The sequence below is a fragment of the Dendrobates tinctorius genome, unplaced genomic scaffold, assembly GCF_039654945.1.
Source record: "Dendrobates tinctorius isolate UK_male_01 unplaced genomic scaffold, ASM3965494v1 ptg000070l, whole genome shotgun sequence".
Taxonomy (NCBI): Eukaryota; Metazoa; Chordata; class Amphibia; order Anura; family Dendrobatidae; genus Dendrobates; species Dendrobates tinctorius.
In genome coordinates this window covers 55169103-55187600 of record NW_027361738.1, presented here as the reverse complement: position 1 = coordinate 55187600, position 18498 = coordinate 55169103, and positions in this window count along the sequence as shown.

Sequence of the window (18498 nt, the reverse complement as noted above, 5' to 3'; positions counted from 1 at the left end):
CATTATGTAGATAGGGGCAAAATTGGTGAATTGGAACACGCAGGGTTAAAATTTTGCCTCACAACATAGCCTAGGACACTCTCGGGGTCCAGACGTGTGACTGTGCCAAATTTTGTGGCTGTAGCTGCGACGGTGCGAATGCCAATCCCGGACATACACACACACACATACATACATACATACATACATACATACACACACTTGAGCTTTATATATTAGATAAAAATAAAAAAGCAAAGTTACACTCACCTTTATGCCTAATCCACTGAAGCCCATTTCACCTGTAAAAGACAAAAAATAAAAAAACAACCATATTCTTCACCTGTCTGACGAGAAGATAATCCACTGAAGTCCATGCACCTGTAAAAGACGAAAAATAATAAACCATATTCCTCCCCTTTCCGACGAGAAGATAATTCAGTTATCCTGTGACGAGTTTAGCTCTGCTACATCTAGATGGCATGCTGAACATTGGCTTGATGGGATTGTTCAGCCTGCCATCCAGCAGAGACACTGAGCTGTGTGTCATAGCGCAGCATCAGTGTCTCACGGTGATGTGAAAAAGGCGAGCTATGAACTCCATTCACCTAACTGACGTCACCGCTATCGTGAGAACTTTCTCACGCAGCTAGTGGTCACATCAGTGAGGTGAAAGGAGTTCATCGGCTATGAACTCAGCTCATCATATTCACCTCACCGTGAGACACTGATGCTGCACTATGACACACAGCTCAGTGTCTCTTCTGGCTGCCAGGTCACTGAGACTCTTTTGCACAGGGCTCTCGAAAACCTGGAGCCTAGGCATTTAGAATGAAAATTAATTTATATTTCAGACCACCCTTTTAAAGGCATGCTCCCATAAGGCATCTCTGCTGTGGACCTCCCTAGATGATGTACCGTTATCACCAGCAAAAAATTTACATGCTGTGGATCTCAAATCCAAAGATCTTGTCCATTTACGCTTCTGATATTATTTATATCGTGTGCATGAGATATCCTACGATCCAAAGCGTAATACTGGAACTGTAAAATGCAGCAGATTTTTAGCAAGCAAATCCACAGCAGAAAATCTGCTGCATGTTCTTCACGTGGGAATGTACCCTCAAGTAATATATGGCCACTCCAAAAATGAAACAAAAAATTCAGTTAAACCATCTTGAAAAGCATTGCATTTTTATTATAAACACTGAATGCAAAAACAGCTTTAATAGAGCGAAGATGGTGCTGGAAAGGAGTTCTGTTTACCCAGGAAAGCAATTTTCCATGTGAGTGTGCAGCATTTACTCACCATTGTTCAGATAGCAGTCTCTCGATCCAGACTCAAGCAGTAAAGGGCCTGTCACACTAAGCGATATCGCTAGCAATATCGCTATAACGACACTGGTTTTTGTGACGTTATAGCGATATTGCTAGCGATATCGCTATGTCTGATACTTACCTCCGACCGCTCCCCCCGCTGGTTATCGCTGATCGCGCGAGAACGTCCTGGGCCGTTTCTCGTCGTCAGCTTCCTGCTGGGGCTTCCTGCTGTGGAGACGAGCGACGCGTGGATGCGGGTGGGAGGACGTCAGGATAGCCTCGTCTGACAGGTAAGTAGCGACCCCTGACCCCTGCGATGTCGCTGGTGAGATCTGCCTGTTTGGCAGCTCACTAGCGACCACTTAGCGATGTACCAGCGATCCTGACCGCGTCATATCGCTGGTACATCGCTAAGTGTGACAGTACCTTAAGGGTAGACGTGCCTGTATTAAGCAATCGATCCAGCCCCCGATCAATGTCTGTAAGTCTTGGGTGGAAGTAAATGACATGAATGATCATCATAATGCACTTTACAGCAGAGCTAATACCGTCATGGAGGCGATAGGTCCACTTTTAAAGCGTGAAATTAGCATGTCAGAGATAGGGATTTCCACTACAGATTTCACGCTTTGGAAAGCAAAGGGTAAAAATGTACTGGAAATCGTCAACATTTTCACAACAAAATTCACACAATTAAAGTGAAGATATTGTCAATATTATGGATTTACTGCAAAACCCACTCTGCTAGAAGTCTGTAGTGGATTAGTCTCATGTGAACATATTCGAATTCCCCTTTAGGCATTTCATATGTTGTAGTCAAAAGTAAGTTCTGATCTCTACAGCAAAGTGATCATAACATAATAAAAAATAATAACATAACCTTAGCCGTCACCTCTTCTTCATTCAAACGCTCAACATTAGGGTTTGAAATAGAGATTTGCAGGAATACCAGTAACCTTCAGTAGTGTTGATTCCTTCACATACTGGAGGAATTGGGGAGTCCCTGCGGTACAGCCATTGTTCCACGGACGTTGAATGGCCTCTTCTGAACAAATGAGAACCTGTCAGGGAGGTGAAAGGTCCACTTTAATGTTCTCCCTGTAAGGACAGCAGCATACCCTATAGGTTACAGCCTATTGTCCCATATTATTCAATGATGAGATCTGAAGTCAGCTAAAGAGGTAGCCAAAGGAAAAGATACATGACTCCACATATATTCATCTGCCTTTAAAGTGGATATTTTACCAGTTTGATCATGTTAAACTGGCCACTTCATGGAATAATGGCTTCAGGACGGAATGAAATATAGTTTTTATTTCTCATCTCCATTGCACAGATATTACCTTGTAAATTTGAGGTAATAATTTATGATAACCCAATAGGGTGTTATCAGCAATTCTTTGAAGGCGTGTACTTTGTCCTCTGTATGTCTGTATGACATTGACTAATCATAAGCAGGAGGCAGGAGTAATCTTTTTTTAACCTGCATGACACCTCCTGTTTATATAGTCAATGTGAAGAAGAGGAAAAAAAGAACATGCCCTGTTCTCAACCCTTATCTCTGCAGCTGCTGTGTAGTATAGAGCAGAGCTGAGTGTGATTACAAAGACTTCCAGATCTTCTCTGATGGCAGTCACTCAGTGTGGGTAAATATAAGGTACAGCAGAGCTGATTGTGATTAGATACATTTCCAAATCTCTTAAAACAGTATCAGCATGGGAGGAGAGGCATAGCTGACAGCGATGTAAGAAGAGAACTGCAGTTAAAGACGTGTTTGTTATGACACTCAGCTCTGTATATTCTCCCTCACTCTGACTGCTGTGAAAGGATATCTGGAAGTGTTTTACTATCAACTCTTCTGTACACAATAGCTGCAGAGATCAAGGCTGAGAGCAGGGCATGTTCTTTTTTTTTTTTCCCCTTCTTGACACATCTCTTGTAACACCCTGTTGGGATTATCATAAATTATGACCTAGTATATTATATAGCAAGCTAATATCTCAACAATGGAAGCGAGAAATTATAAAATAAAAACTACTTTTTATTCAGCTCTGCAGCTACTGTCCCATGACAAGACCAGTTTAACTTGCTCTAACTGGTGAAAGATCCTCTTTGAGATTATCTTTTTCCTAAGGATGTAGAAGGAATTATTATTATTATTTTTTTTTTTTTATGGAGATTAGTTAGAACTTTTGGAAAGTCACCTTTTTGAAGATCACCTTACATACTTAAATATAAGTATAATATTTTTCAGTTGGAATTCAAACCTTTTTCCATTTAGTTATTTTCCTTCCTTAACAGTTATAATATTTTTTTAGACATAAGAATCCAATTGTATTATCTCTGATATACAATGTAGCTGCAGTTTATAGTCATCTGTGCACCAAATATTTGTAGATTGCTGTGATTTTCCTGGATCTCTGTGAATGTATTGATGTAAAGCTGGCATTATGAGATCGATGTCAGAAAGCCAAAAAGGCAGATGATTGTATTAATCTTATTATAGGCAGCCTTTTCAAGGCATTATGAATATTTTCCTGCAACTCATTCAGATAATGGTATTAAACATTGCACATTTGGTATATGCGCAGGGTCACTGTGGTCATAAAGTTACATTCTTTGCTGATCTGTCAGAATACTTTTTATCTTGGCTGCAGTTAGGCAATTTTCATAATCCCACTGACCACAACACAAATCTATTGTATGCGTAATTGGTAATATGTACCGGCCAGAGACATTCATATTAGATCATCTACTGTAGTTTGCGTGTACGGAAGTGTTCCTGCCAACAGAGGAGAGTCAGTGAACAGCCATACACATTAGAGGGTCTGCCAGTGACAATGGCGTAACTTGAAGCTTGTAGGCCTCAGTGAAAAATCTCCACCAGGGACCCTAACATTCATGGCTCTTTAATAATAATGATCTTTTAATATGGGCCATATGGACCTTTTGGGCCCCTTAGGCAACCCCTGCACCTATTATAGTCACGACCTTGGCCAGTGAAATTAACATTGCAATTTTGTTTCACTCCTTGTTGTGTTTTGAGACTTTGTCAAGGGTTCATATCTGACTGTGGCCTAGGGATGACTTTAGTGACAGCTCAGTTGCCCTATGGGATCTGAAGTCTGCTGGACTGTCGGTATTGTGAGTGACAGTCCATCATCCAAGCTGATCCTGGGATGTGCTGGGCTGTCAGCATTTTGATTGACAGTGCTGCTGCTCAATCTGGTCTAGCCTGCGGGTGTTTCTCCAGGGTCCTCCCCTCTATAATTATTTATAAACCATTTGTCTGGATTGCTGTCCAGTGTCAGTTGTAGCTTTGCTTACTTAAGTGTGTGAGCTTGTTGTCATGGGTTTACCGCAACAGAGAAGAGCCAAAAGACCCCTCCTACGTCTGATTTCTCCTACTCATGCACTGATTAAAAGCACTTCACCTTCATATTAAATGGTATAGGTTTCTTTTGGCAGTGCAGGGATTATTTTGCTCGGTTGAGAGCTCCTGGGAGCTTTCCTGCATTAAGACTCTCAGTTGTGCACTGTTAGCCACTCCCATCGCCTATATAAACTGGGTTCTGGCTAGCACTCATTGTCAGTGATAGCTTATGCTGCATGGCTTGAGGTTGTTGTTGGAGAAGGCATTTGATGGATTTATCTGTGACTGTGTTAGAATTCGGGTTCCTGTCGCTGCACAGCAGGAATCCCGAGCCTTGCCTTCGGCAGTCTCCCATTCCTTTCCAGCCATAGAGGAGGCTGCTCAGCAGACTCATCGATCCCAGCGCTCTGCTCAGACCAGCACTGTGGGATTGGTTGCTGCTGCCACCTCTGGTTCAGCTATAGCAACACATGCTGGTCAGCAGCGAGCTACTCCAGGGAATGTCCTCCTTTCGGTCCACTGAGCATGCCCGTGGGACAATGTCTCATTGGAGATCGGAGGTCATATGCTCAGGTCCTTCTCCAGCTCAGATTGGACCATCAGCAGGGGCGGGCTGGGCCAGATGGCAGGGATGCATATGCCCCCCCGGGCCGGTGCCTAAGCAGCTGCACAGGGCCGCTGGAGGACCGGCAATGATTTTAATACATAGCGCACCTGTAGTGCGCGGTCATGTCATCCCGCCCGACATGCAGGCTGCCTGGCTGCAGCAGTATGTGATGAGCAGGCCCAGGCTGGCAATAGGCTGAAGGTAAATCGGGCCGCCGCTTTAAATGTTTCTGCAGCCGCAGGCCGGGCACAGCCAGAGAGTAGTTGCATGGAAGCTTCCAGCTCTGTTCCACTTCCTGCAGCCGCTTCCTGGAGGAGGAGTATGACAGCTCGGCTCCACTCCTCAGCGGCTCCAGCTGCAGGATGCCTTCTGCTCTAAATTCTGCTGCCTGGAGCCATGGAGTTCCTGCACTGCTTGCAGGTGGGCACCTTTGCATGATTCACGTCCTGACCTTCCTGTCTGCTTCACCTCCTGTGTGGGCTTCTTCATCCTGGGTGGTAAGAGGGTGTATTATGGCAGATTGCTAGCTATCATAGGCATTACTGCAGCTCTCCCCATTACAGGTGCCGTAATGCTGTCACTCAGGGCTGTACATGATGGAGGGGGGTGAATATGGCTGCACATGATGGAGGGGGGAGTGGGGCTGCACATGATGGAGGGGGGAGTGGGGCTGCACATGATGGAGGGGGGAGTGGGGCTGCACATGATGGAGGGGGGAGTGGGGCTGCACATGATGGAGGGGGGAGTGGGGCTGCACTTGATGGAGGGGGGAGTGGGGCTGCACATGATGGAGGGGGGAGTGGGGCTGCACATGATGGAGGGGGGAGTGGGGCTGCACATGATGGAGGGGGGAGTGGGGCTGCACATGATGGAGGGGGGAGTGGGGTTGCACATGATGGAGAGGGGAGAATGGGGCTGTACATGATGGAGGGGGGGAGTGGGGCTGTACATGATGGAGGGGGGAGTGGGGCTGCACATGATGGAGGGGGGAGTGGGGCTGCACATGATGGAGGGGGGAGTGGGGCTGCACATGATGGAGGGGGGAGTGGGGCTGCACACGATGGAGGGGGGAGTGGGGCTGTACACGATGGAGGGGGGAGTGGGGCTGTACACGATGGAGGGGGGAGAATGGGGCTGCACACGATGGAGGGGGGAGAATGGGGCTGCACACGATGGAGGGGGGAGAATGGGGCTGCACACGATGGAGAGGGGAGAATGGGGCTGCACACGATGGAGAGGGGAGAATGGGGCTGCACACGATGGAGAGGGGAGAATGGGGCTGCACACGATGGGGAGAATGGGGCTGCACACGATGGAGAGGGGAGAATGGGGCTGCACACGATGGGGAGAATGGGGCTGCACACGATGGAGAGGGGAGAATGGGGCTGCACACGATGGAGAGGGGAGAATGGGGCTGCACACGATGGAGAGGGGAGAATGGGGCTGCACACGATGGAGAGGGGAGAATGGGGCTGCACACGATGGAGAGGGGAGAATGGGGCTGCACACGATGGAGAGGGGAGAATGGGGCTGCACACGATGGAGAGGGGAGAATGGGGCTGCACACGATGGAGAGGGGAGAATGGGGCTGCACACGATGGAGAGGGGAGAATGGGGCTGCACACGATGGAGAGGGGAGAATGGGGCTGCACACGATGGAGAGGGGAGAATGGGGCTGCACACGATGGAGAGGGGAGAATGGGGCTGCACACGATGGAGAGGGGAGAATGGGGCTGCACACGATGGAGAGGGGAGAATGGGGCTGCACACGATGGAGAGGGGAGAATGGGGCTGCACACGATGGAGAGGGGAGAATGGGGCTGCACACGATGGAGAGGGGAGAATGGGGCTGCACACGATGGAGAGGGGAGAATGGGGCTGCACACGATGGAGAGGGGAGAATGGGGCTGCACACGATGGAGAGGGGAGAATGGGGCTGCACACGATGGAGAGGGGAGAGTGGGGCTGCACACGATGGAGAGGGGAGAGTGGGGCTGCACACGATGGAGAGGGGAGAGTGGGGCTGCACACGATGGAGAGGGGAGAGTGGGGCTGCACACGATGGAGAGGGGAGAGTGGGGCTGCACACGATGGAGAGGGGAGAGTGGGGCTGCACACGATGGAGAGGGGTGAGTGGGGCTGTACACGATGGAGGGGTGAGTGGGGCTGTACACGATGGAGGGGTGAGTGGGGCTGTACACGATGGAGGGGTGAGTGGGGCTGTACATGATGGAGGGGTGAGTGAGGCTGCACATGATGGAGGGGGTGAATATGGCTGTACATGATGGAGGGGTGAGTGGGGCTGTACATGATGGAGGGGTGAGTGGGGCTGTACATGATGGCGGGGGGAATGGGGCTCTACATGATGGAGGGAGTGAATATGGCTGCACATGATGGAGGGGGGAGTGGGGCTGCACATGATGGAGTGGTGTTGTACATGATGGAGTGGGGGAGTGGGGCTGTATATGATGGAGTGGGGGAGTGGGGCTGTATATGATGGAGAGGTGAGTGGGGCTGCACATGATGGAGGGGGTGAGTGGGGCTGCACATGATGGAGGGGATGAGTGGGGCTGCACATGATGGAGGGGGTGAGTGGGGCTGCACATGATGGAGGGGGTGAGTGGGGCTGCACATGATGGAGGGGGTGAGTGGGGCTGCACATGATGGAGGGGGTGAGTGGGGCTGCACATGATGGAGGGGGTGAGTGGGGCTGCACATGATGGAGGGGGTGAGTGGGGCTGCACATGATGGAGGGGGTGAGTGGGGCTGCACATGATGGAGGGGGTGAGTGGGGCTGCACATGATGGAGGGGGTGAGTGGGGCTGCACATGATGGAGGGGGTGAGTGGGGCTGCACATGATGGAGGGGGTGAGTGGGGCTGTACATGATGGAGGGGGGAGTGGGGGTAACTGTGTTATTTTATGCAGACACGAGTCCTGGCTGGAAGAAGTGATGGCGGTCTGTGCTGGATGAAAAAGAAAAGCAAAGATGAAGGACTTCAGCTAGAGACGTCACTGGTGAGTCAGTGTGTTACCTGTACTCTGACACTATGCACTGTATACTATATACAGAGCTCATGTGTATGTCACTGGCAGTGGTGATCACTGTATTACCTGTACACTGACACTACAAACAGAGCTCCTGTGTATAATGTCACTGGTGATGCCTGTATTACCTGTACACTGACACTATATACAGAACTCCTGTGTATAAGGTCACTGGTGATCACTATTACCTGTACACTATATACTATATACAGAGCTCCTGTGTATTGTCATGGTTAGGACATGGATAATGTCCTGTTCTCACAGGGTTAACTTTTGCCGGCCTCTCTTTGGATCTGGGAAGGGTATTTATACTCACTCCAGACTAGCATTCTCTGTCAGCTATACTGTTATTCTGGCTGTGTGTCTGACCGACCCCCCTGGTGTGCGTGTATTCTGCATTGCTTGTTTGATTTCCGTGTATGACCCGGCCTGTTCACTCACTCTGTCCTCCGTCTCTCGTTTTGGTACTATTGTCTTCTCGGGTTCTGACCTCCTGGCTTGGCTATTGTTACTCCGTTGCAGTTTGTACCTATTGTACCGTCTATTGCCCGTTCTGGTTTTCTGATCTATTGCTACGTCCTGACTATTCGCTCAGTCTAACCCTTTGGTACTGTCCTGCTATCTCGTGCTTTGACCCGGCTTGATCTGGTTTCTGTCTCTGTCTATGCTCCTTGGTAACATTGTCCTGTAGTTACTTTCTAGGAGTTTCCCTGCAGCTCCTAGCTCTGTGGAACTTAGGCCACGCCCCCAGCAGTCACTTGCTTTAGGTCCTGGAGCATGCATTGTCACCGCTGCTGCCCGCTCCACAGGTATCTTTGAGTACTGTTTTTGTACTCAGGACACACGCACTGGCTCAGTGAGCAAGTGCAGTGTGGTATTCCTGACATGTATAATGTCACTGGTGATATCTGTATTACCTGTACACTGACACTATATACAGAGCTCCTGTGTATAATATCACTAGTGATCACTGTATTACCTGTACACTGAAAGTAAATAGAGTTCCTGTATATAATGGCACTTAGTATTGTGGGTTTTGTTTTAATTAATGATCAGTATTGTAGTATTCAGTCACTATGTGGTGGTAATATGTGGTCTGGTCATGGTGTGGCGGTATTTGTTCCTTGCATGTGATATTATTCGGTCCCTATGTGGTGGTAATATTTGGTCTGGCCAAGGTGTGGCGGTATTTGTTCCTTGTATGTGGTATTATTCGGTCACTATGTGGTGGTAATAAGTGGTCTGGTCATGGTGTGGCGGTATTTTTTCCTTGTATGTGGTATTATTCGGTCACTATGTGGTGGTAATATTTGGTCTGGCCAAGGTGTGGCGGTATTTGTTCCTTGTATGTGATATTATTCGGTCCCTATGTGGTGGTAATATGTGGTCTGGTCATGGTGTGACGATGTTTGTCCCTTGTATGTGGTATTAATGGTTGTTTAAAAAAAATGAAAATGTATGTGACTCATTCTCTTAAAGAAAAATACCTAAATATATATTTATTTTTAATAGTGTAGAGTAGGGCCCGGCCGAAAGAGTCTACCGTGTCGTGGTATCAGCTTAGAAATTATTTTGGCCAGAACAAAAGCTGCTGGTTATGAATGTGATCTGGTGTTTGATGGGAACTGTTAATATCTGATTGGTGAGGATGAGGTGGTGAAGTTGAGTTTTTCCAAGGGTGGGCGGTGGGACTGTGGAGTCTCAAGGGAACCCAAAAATGTTGTCAGTATGGGGCCCTGAAATTCCTAGTGGAAGCCCTGGCTTGTCTCATAAGCTGCAGATCGCAGCTTCCTGAGACTTCAGTGTGCTCACGCAGGCATGTTTCATGACGCTCTGCGGACCGGAAGAGAAAATGGAGGCTGCAATGCCGGGAATCAGGATGAGGCAAGTATAAACTTCACTATTTTTAATATGGAGAACTGGGGCCATCCTAATATATATATATATATATATATATATATATATATATATATATATATATATATATATATATATCTATATCTGGGCCTGTCATACAATATATATATATACACATATATATGGAGAACTGGGGCCGTGATACTATATATATGGGGAGAACTGTGGCCATCATACTATATGTGATGAGAAATGGGGCCATCATATTAGATGTGTGGGGAGGACTGGGGCCATCATACTATATATATGGGCAACTAGGTCCATCGCACTATATTTATGGTGGGAACTGGGGCCATCGCACTGTATATATCTCATATCTCTGTGGTAAGCTCTGTTCTGCTCCCATATTTCTGGGGTAAGCTCAGTTCTGCTCCAAATCTCTGTAGTAAGCTCGGTTTTGCTCTCATATCTCTGTAGAAAGCTCGGTTTTGCACCCATATCTCTGTAGTATTCTCCGTTCTGATCCGTATCTCTGGAGTAAGCTTGGTTCTGCTCCCAAATCTCTGGAGAAAGCTCCGTTCTGCTCACAAATCTTTGGAGTAAGCTCTGTTCTGTTCCCATATCTCTGGAGTAAGCTCTGTTCTGCTCCCATATCTCTGGAGTAATCTCTGTTCTGTTCCCATATCTCTGGAGTAAGCCCTGTTCTGTTCCCATATCTCTGGTGTAAGCTCTGTTCTGTTCCCATATCTCTGGTGTAAGCTCTGTTCTGTTCCCATATCTCTGGAGTAAGCCCTGTTCTGCTCCCATATCTCTGGAGTAAGCTCTGTTCTGCTCCCATATCTCTGGAGTAAGCTCTGTTCTGTTCCCATATCTCTGGAGTAAGCTCTGTTCTGTTCCCATATCTCTGGAGTAAGCTCTGTTCTGTTCCCATCCCATATCTCTGGAGTAAGCTCTGTTCTGCTCCCATATCTCTGGAGTAAGCTCTGTTCTGCTCCCATATCTCTGGAGTAAGCCCTGTTCTGTTCCCATATCTCTGGTGTAAGCTCTGTTCTGTTCCCATATCTCTGGTGTAAGCTCTGTTCTGTTCCCATATCTCTGGAGTAAGCCCTGTTCTGTTCCCATATCTCTGGTGTAAGCTCTGTTCTGTTCCCATATCTCTGGTGTAAGCTCTGTTCTGTTCCCATATCTCTGGAGTAAGCTCTGTTCTGCTCCCATATCTCTGGAGTAAGCTCTGTTCTGCTCCCATATCTCTGGAGTAAGCTCTGTTCTGTTCCCATATCTCTGGAGTAAGCTCTGTTCTGTTCCCATCCCATATCTCTGGAGTAAGCTCTGTTCTGCTCCCATATCTCTGGAGTAAGCCCTGTTCTGTTCCCATATCTCTGGTGTAAGCTCTGTTCTGTTCCCATATCTCTGGTGTAAGCTCTGTTCTGTTCCCATATCTCTGGAGTAAGCCCTGTTCTGCTCCCATATCTCTGGAGTAAGCTCTGTTCTGCTCCCATATCTCTGGAGTAAGCTCTGTTCTGTTCCCATATCTCTGGAGTAAGCTCTGTTCTGTTCCCATCCCATATCTCTGGAGTAAGCTCTGTTCTGCTCCCATATCTCTGGAGTAAACTCTGTTCTGCTCCCATATCTCTGGAGTAAGCTCTGTTCTGTTCCCATATCTCTGGAGTAAGCTCTGTTCTGTTCCCATATCTCTGCAGTAAGCTCTGTTCTGTTCCCATATCTCTGGAGTAAGCTTGGTTCTGTTCCCATATCTCTGGAGTAAGCTCGGTTCTGTTCCCATATCTCTGGAGTAAGCTCGGTTCTGTTCCCATATCTCTGGAGTAAGCTCTGTTCTGTTCCCATATCTCTGGAGTAAGCTCTGTTCTGCTCCCATATTTCTGGAGTAAGCTCTGTTCTGCTCCCATATCTCTGGAGTATGCTTGGTTCTGCTCCCATATCTCTGCAGTAAGCTCTGTTCTGTTCCCATATCTCTGGAGTAAGCTCGGTTCTGCTCCCATATCTCTGGAGTAAGCTTGGTTCTGCTCCCATATCTATGCAGAAGCTCCTTACTGTTCCCATATCTATGCACCAGCCTAGTTTTAAATCCTGCTATCTCTGCTGCTTTAATGCAATGGCCAGAGATAAGCAGGGAAAAGGAGGGCCAGCGCAACTCGAGGGCCACTGCCTTGTGATGGCCCCCCAGGCTGAAAAGTGCTAGCCAGCCCCTGACCATCAGGAAGGTCCCGGAAGGACGCTGCTATAAAAGGTTCGCATGGCCGCCTGGCCATGCGTTAAGATAGACTTTTGTTGAGACTTGTGTGAGTGGTGATGGATGCATGAAACTGGTGACTGACTCGTTAAATAACCCCTCCCTTTGTTACGTATGTGTTAGGGTTAGTTTAGTTTGAGTCAGCGCCTTATGGTGGCAAAACATGTGCCACAGTGCTCCAGTCTAAGCACAAAGGTTAGCGCCATAGTGCAGCCATATCTCCGGTACCTCTGGGCGGTATAAGTCTATCCGCTGCACCCTGTGAAAGCTAACAGGGCACAGCATTCTCCTAGCGTCACTCTCTAGCACCGCTGCAGCGGCTCCGTGCGCAAGTAGGTCTAGAAGGACTCTGACTCCGTGCCTCTGGGCAGAATTCTGTGACCACATCGCTTGCACTCAAATCATATTAGTGCGACCCTGTGAAGTAACAAGGTTCGCCTCGTACACTCCGAGTGAGGTAACCCGAGCGTGCTACAATCCGCCATTACCTAGCAGCAGGTTACATATCTGCACCGTGGACCCTGGGCTGCGAACGCACCTATTACTATCATAATTATTTGGTGCGTTCTGCTAGCCCTTAACAGACTGTTGCTAGGTTCTGAGTGTGTGATAATTCCCTTGCTTCAGTCCTGCTATGTGTATCAAAAATCATCATCTCCTATGAACGCTGGCCATGGGCCGTGGTTCATAGGAGATCTGCAATGACAAGCACGATGGTTTTCTGCACACTCCCAGTTGTCATGCCCGGTTGACCACCTCCTTAAGAAGCAATATTAGGAAACTACAGACTGTTTTTTTTTTTTTTTTTTTTACAGCAATCTGTTCCCTAGAGAATAAACAAACCAAGAAATTGTACTGTAGAGGTGAGAGGGCCGGACTAGGGGGATGATCCCTCGTTATACCGCACAGAGACGTACAGAGACAATTGGAGGCAACATTCGGGTACAACAGGTACAGGTTTATTCGCTTGCCGTCCGCCTGACGGCCTCTGAAGTACACCGCACTTCACTTCAATTCACTTCACTTTCCTGAGCCTCCATTTCTAGGCCCGCTTTACACACCGTACCTTAGCACCAGGGACGTACATGCACGTACCGTTCCTACTTCACTTGATGACGCTGCTGACAGGTCCGTCACTGTGGCCGCCTTAGGCCCGTACACCAACAGTAATTTTACTGGTCAGACGTCTTCTTCCACACGGTATGTTTCGCCTCTGTCTCGTCCTTTTAGCGGTACTTTCCTGTCAGGACCACCCCCCTGATGTTCTCTCTCCTCAGTCCCCCTGGTCTGGATTCACCTCACAGCGCACAGACTGTCGCAGTCCTCCTGTCACTGGAGCTCCCCCTGGGGACTGGAACCTTCTGGAACCCTCCCTCAGTATTTATAGCTAACCCGGTTCCTTGAAACTGTCACTCCGCCCCCCATGACCAACGGTTTCTAAAGCCCTAAGCTGATGTCAAGTCCTTTGCTCACACTCCTCCCTGCCATCTAATGGTCAACCCAAGGTACTGCACGTCCACTACACTTTCCTAGTTGTTTCCCTACTGTAATAACTGACACCTACCTACACTGTGCAAACCTTTCCTTCTTCACTCTGACTAGCCCGTCCGTCCGTCCGTCAGGTCACCTTCCCTACAGTACATCCAGCTGAAGTGGGTTGATGGGATGCAGATTCCTGGAGAAATTCCAATGGCCAGATTATATTATGTTATTAACCCCTTTCCTACAATGGACATAATATTCCGTCCATGTGACCTGGGACCTAATTCCGATGGACGGAATATTACGTCTAGCGCGATCAGCTGCGCTCACGGGGGTGTCAGCTGATTATCACAGCTGACACCCGGCACAATGTGTCAGGGGCGGTCATGGACCGCCCCCGACACGTTAACCCCTGGCACACCGCGATCAAACATGATCGCGGTGTACTGGGGGTTAAAGGAAGCATCGGCAGGGAGGGGGCTCCCTCCGTGCTTCCCTGCAACCCCCACAGCAGCGCGATGTGCAGCGCCGCTGCGGGGGTCGTCTTCCCTGCAGGTCCCCGGATCCAATATGGCCTCTTTCACACTTCAGTTTTTTGTGTCAGTTAAAATCCGCCAAAAAGGCGGAAAAGCGGATCCGTTCCTAACTGATGTGAACGGATGCCACAGGATCCGTTTTGTGACGGATCCGCAGAATGAAGAATTTTAAAGGAACCGCTGGCCGGGAAGGAGAGGGAGAGAGGAGAGAGAGAGAGGAAGTGAGAGAGAGAGACATCCGTCAAGATCCGCCAGTAATGAAACTCAATGGGGAAAAAAAACGGATCCGCAAAAAAAAAAAGGCCCGCAGAGCGCAGGCATGAGGAAGCCTGCAGCAGTGCCTGTGACAGATCCACAGCGATCTGTGATGTGACAGATCAGCGATCTGTCACAGGACAGTGATGTCCCCCATGGGACATTATAATAAAGTTAAAAAAATGTAAAAATAATTAAAAAAAAAAAATATTCCCTAATAAATTCATTTTTTGAAAATAAAAAACAAAAAACAATAAAAGTACACATATTTGGTATTGCCGCGTCCGTAATGACACACCCTATAAAACTGTCCCATTAGTTAATCCCTTTAGCGAACCTCTTAAAAAATAAAAATAAAAAACAAAGCAAAAAATAATGATTTATTATCATACCGCCGAACAAAAAGTGCAATAACGCGCGATCAAAAAGACGCATATAAATATCCATGGTACCGCTGAAAACGTCATCTTGTCCCGCAAAAAAATAAAAAAGTTATAGCTCGCAGAATAAAGTGATGCAAAAATAATTATTTTTTATATAAAATTGTTTTCATTGCATAAAACCGCCAAAACATAAAAAAAGCATAAATTAGGTATCACTGTAACCGTACTGACCCGGAGAATAAAACCGCCTTATCAATTTTACCGCACATGCAACGGTGTAAACGCACCCCCCAAAAGAAATTCATGAAACGCTGGTTTTTGTTCATTCTGCGTCCCAAAAATCGGAATAAAAAGCGATCAAAAAATGTCAGGTGCCCAAAAATGGTACCAATAAAAACGTCAACTCGTCCCTCAAAAAATAAGACCTCACATGACTCGGTGGATCAAAATATGGAAAAATTGTAGCTCTCAAAATGTGGTGATGCTTAAACTATTTTTACAATAAAAAGCGTCTTTTAGCGTGTGACAGCTGCCAAATATAAAAACCACCATAAATAGTAAATCAAACCCCCCCGTTATCACCCCCTTAGTTAGGGAAAAATAATAAAATAACTTTTTTTTATTTATTTCCATTTTCCCATTAGGGCTAGGGCTAGGGTTAGGGTTAGGGCTAGGGTCAGGGTTAGGGCTAGGGTCAGAGCTAGGGTTAGGGCTAGGGTTAGGGTTAGGGTTGGAGTTAGAATTGGGGGGTTTCCACTGTTTTGACACATCAGGGGCTTTCCAAACGCGACCTCAATTCGATCTCAATTCTAGCCAAAAAAGTTAAATGGCGCTACTTCCCTTCCGAGCTCTGCCATGTGCCCAAATAGTGGTTTACCCCCATATATGGGGTATCAGCGTAAGGACAAATTGCACAATAACTTTTGGGGTCCTGTTACTCTTGGGAAAATAAAAATTGGGGGTGAAAAGATCATTTTTGTGGAAAGAATATGATTTTTTTAATTGCACGGCTGTACGTTATAAACTTCTGTGAAGCCCTTGGGGGTTCAAAGTGCTCACCACACATCTAGATAAGTTCCTTGGGGGGTCTAGTTTCCAAAATGGGGTCACTTGTAGGGGGTTTCCACTGTTTAGGCACATCAGGGGCTTTCCAAACGTGGCATGGCGTCCAATCTGAATTCCAGCCAATTTTGCAGTGAAAAAGTCAAACGGCGCTCCTTCCCTTCCGAGCTCTGCCATGCGCGCAAACAGTGGTTCCCCTCACATATCAGGTATCTGCGTACTCAGGACAAATTGCACAATAACTTTTCCAGTCTAATTTCTCCTGTTACCCTTGGTAAAATAAAAAAATTGAACCTGAAGTAATTTTTTTTGTGAAAAAAAGTATAGTGTCAATTTTTTTTTTAAACATTTAAAAATTTCCTGTGAAGCACCTGAAGGGTTAATAAACTTCTAAAATTTGGTTTTGAGTACCTTGAGGGGTGCAGTTTTTAGAATGGTGTCACTTTTGGGTATTTTCTATCATATAGACTCCTCAGTGTGACTTCAAATGTGATGTGGTCCGTAAAAATAAAATGGTGTTGTAAAAATGAGAAATCGCTGGTCAACTTTTAACCCTTACAACTTCCTAACAAAAAAAAAAATTTGGTTCCCAAATTGTGCTGATGTAAAGTAAACATGTGGGAAATGTTACTTATTAATTTTTTTGTGTGCCGTATCTCTGTGATTTAAGAGCAGAAAAATTCAAAGTTGGAAAATTGCGAAATTTTCAAAGTTTTCGCCAAATTTCCATTTTTTTCACAAATAAACGCAAGTTATATGAATGAAATTTTACCACTAACATGAAGTACAATATGTCACGAGAAAACAATGTCAGAATCACCGGGATCCATGGAAGAGTTATTGCCTCATAAAGGGACAGTGGTCAGAATTGTAAAAATTGGCCCGGTCATGAACGTGCAAACCACCCTTGGGGGGGTAAAGGGGTTAACATTGTTATTTAATTTAAATTCTAAGTAGCTCTAAACAGAAGTGTAATCAGCCAGTTTACATTGTAATGAGCTGAGCTCTCCGCCTCTTGTGGTCCCTGTTATTCAGCATTCATTCCTATTGTCATGTATCTGCAGAAAGAAGGCAGAAGAGGGTTTTTTCTGGCTGGATACACTTAAAAAAAACAAAAAAACAGTACCGGAGCTATCCGTGTCCGTGTGAATACGTAGGCCATCCGTGTGACATCTGTGTGCTATCCGTATGTCTGTATGTCCGTGTATTGGAAAAATTAGTTTCAATGTTAACCCTTTGACTTTTAAAAACGCACACGGACAGCATCCGTGTGCGGTACGTGTTTACACGGACCCATTGACTTGTATGGGCCGTGTGATCCGTGCAGTTGCAGAAAAACGGACATGTCAGCGTATTTTGCACACGGACACACGGTCCGTGAAAACACGCTGACATCTGCATAGACACATTCATTAGAATGTGTCTACGTGTGTCAGTGTCTCCGGTACGTGAGAAAACTGTCACTACACGTACCGGAGACACTGACGTGTGACACTGCCCTAAGGCCGCTTTCACACTTCAGGCTTTCGGTATCCGGCATGGGGCGGCGAAAAACTGGACTAACGGAGAAACGGAGCCTTCAACAGATCCCATTCATCTCCATTGGACCAAGATGCAGCAGTTTTTCACCTTTCATTGCATAAGACCAAAGTGTTCAATCAAAGATCGTGAATTGATGTCCAGCAGTTTCAGATCGGTCTTGAGGACTTTGGGTTAGAATAGAAAAACAAACTGATACAAGTTAGTGGATTGTAAAGGATGCCTAATAACAACTGCTAACTGTGTGACCGGCACAAGATGATTGATGAATCTTATATTTTTTAGGACAGTTCTTGGGTTTTGGAAATGTGTTCCATTAGTTGTCATTTCCTTACGAATGGATGAGGCTGTTACTGACTGTATGTTGTGATCACAGCATTTATTAAGCTATTATGCAAAAAAAAAAAATGCATGGGCAGCCGTCCACATCAATGATATTTGCAGAGATCTGAACAATTTATTGTTTTTGTATTGGGAGATTTGACAGCTCTTGGGAATCCAGACGTCTCCTCATGTTTTCGGAGAGCCTCCCAGAGATTTGGGGAGAATGAATAAATCCAAGAGCTCTAAGGGATAACGCTTCTCCTTGTAGAGAGTGACATACCGGTTCTGGCATGCCAATGCAAGGAGGCTTATGCTCCTCTGGGAAATTAAATATGCAAATTGCCTCTTCAAAGAGCAAGAGGACTAGAACTCTATAGCGTCACCTGTTGGAAGCAGCAATCCTACAAGTCCCTATCGGTCCTTTAACGAGCCTTGCAATATGACTAATAAGGATAAAAGCCAAAGCAGAATCTCAATTTTCAG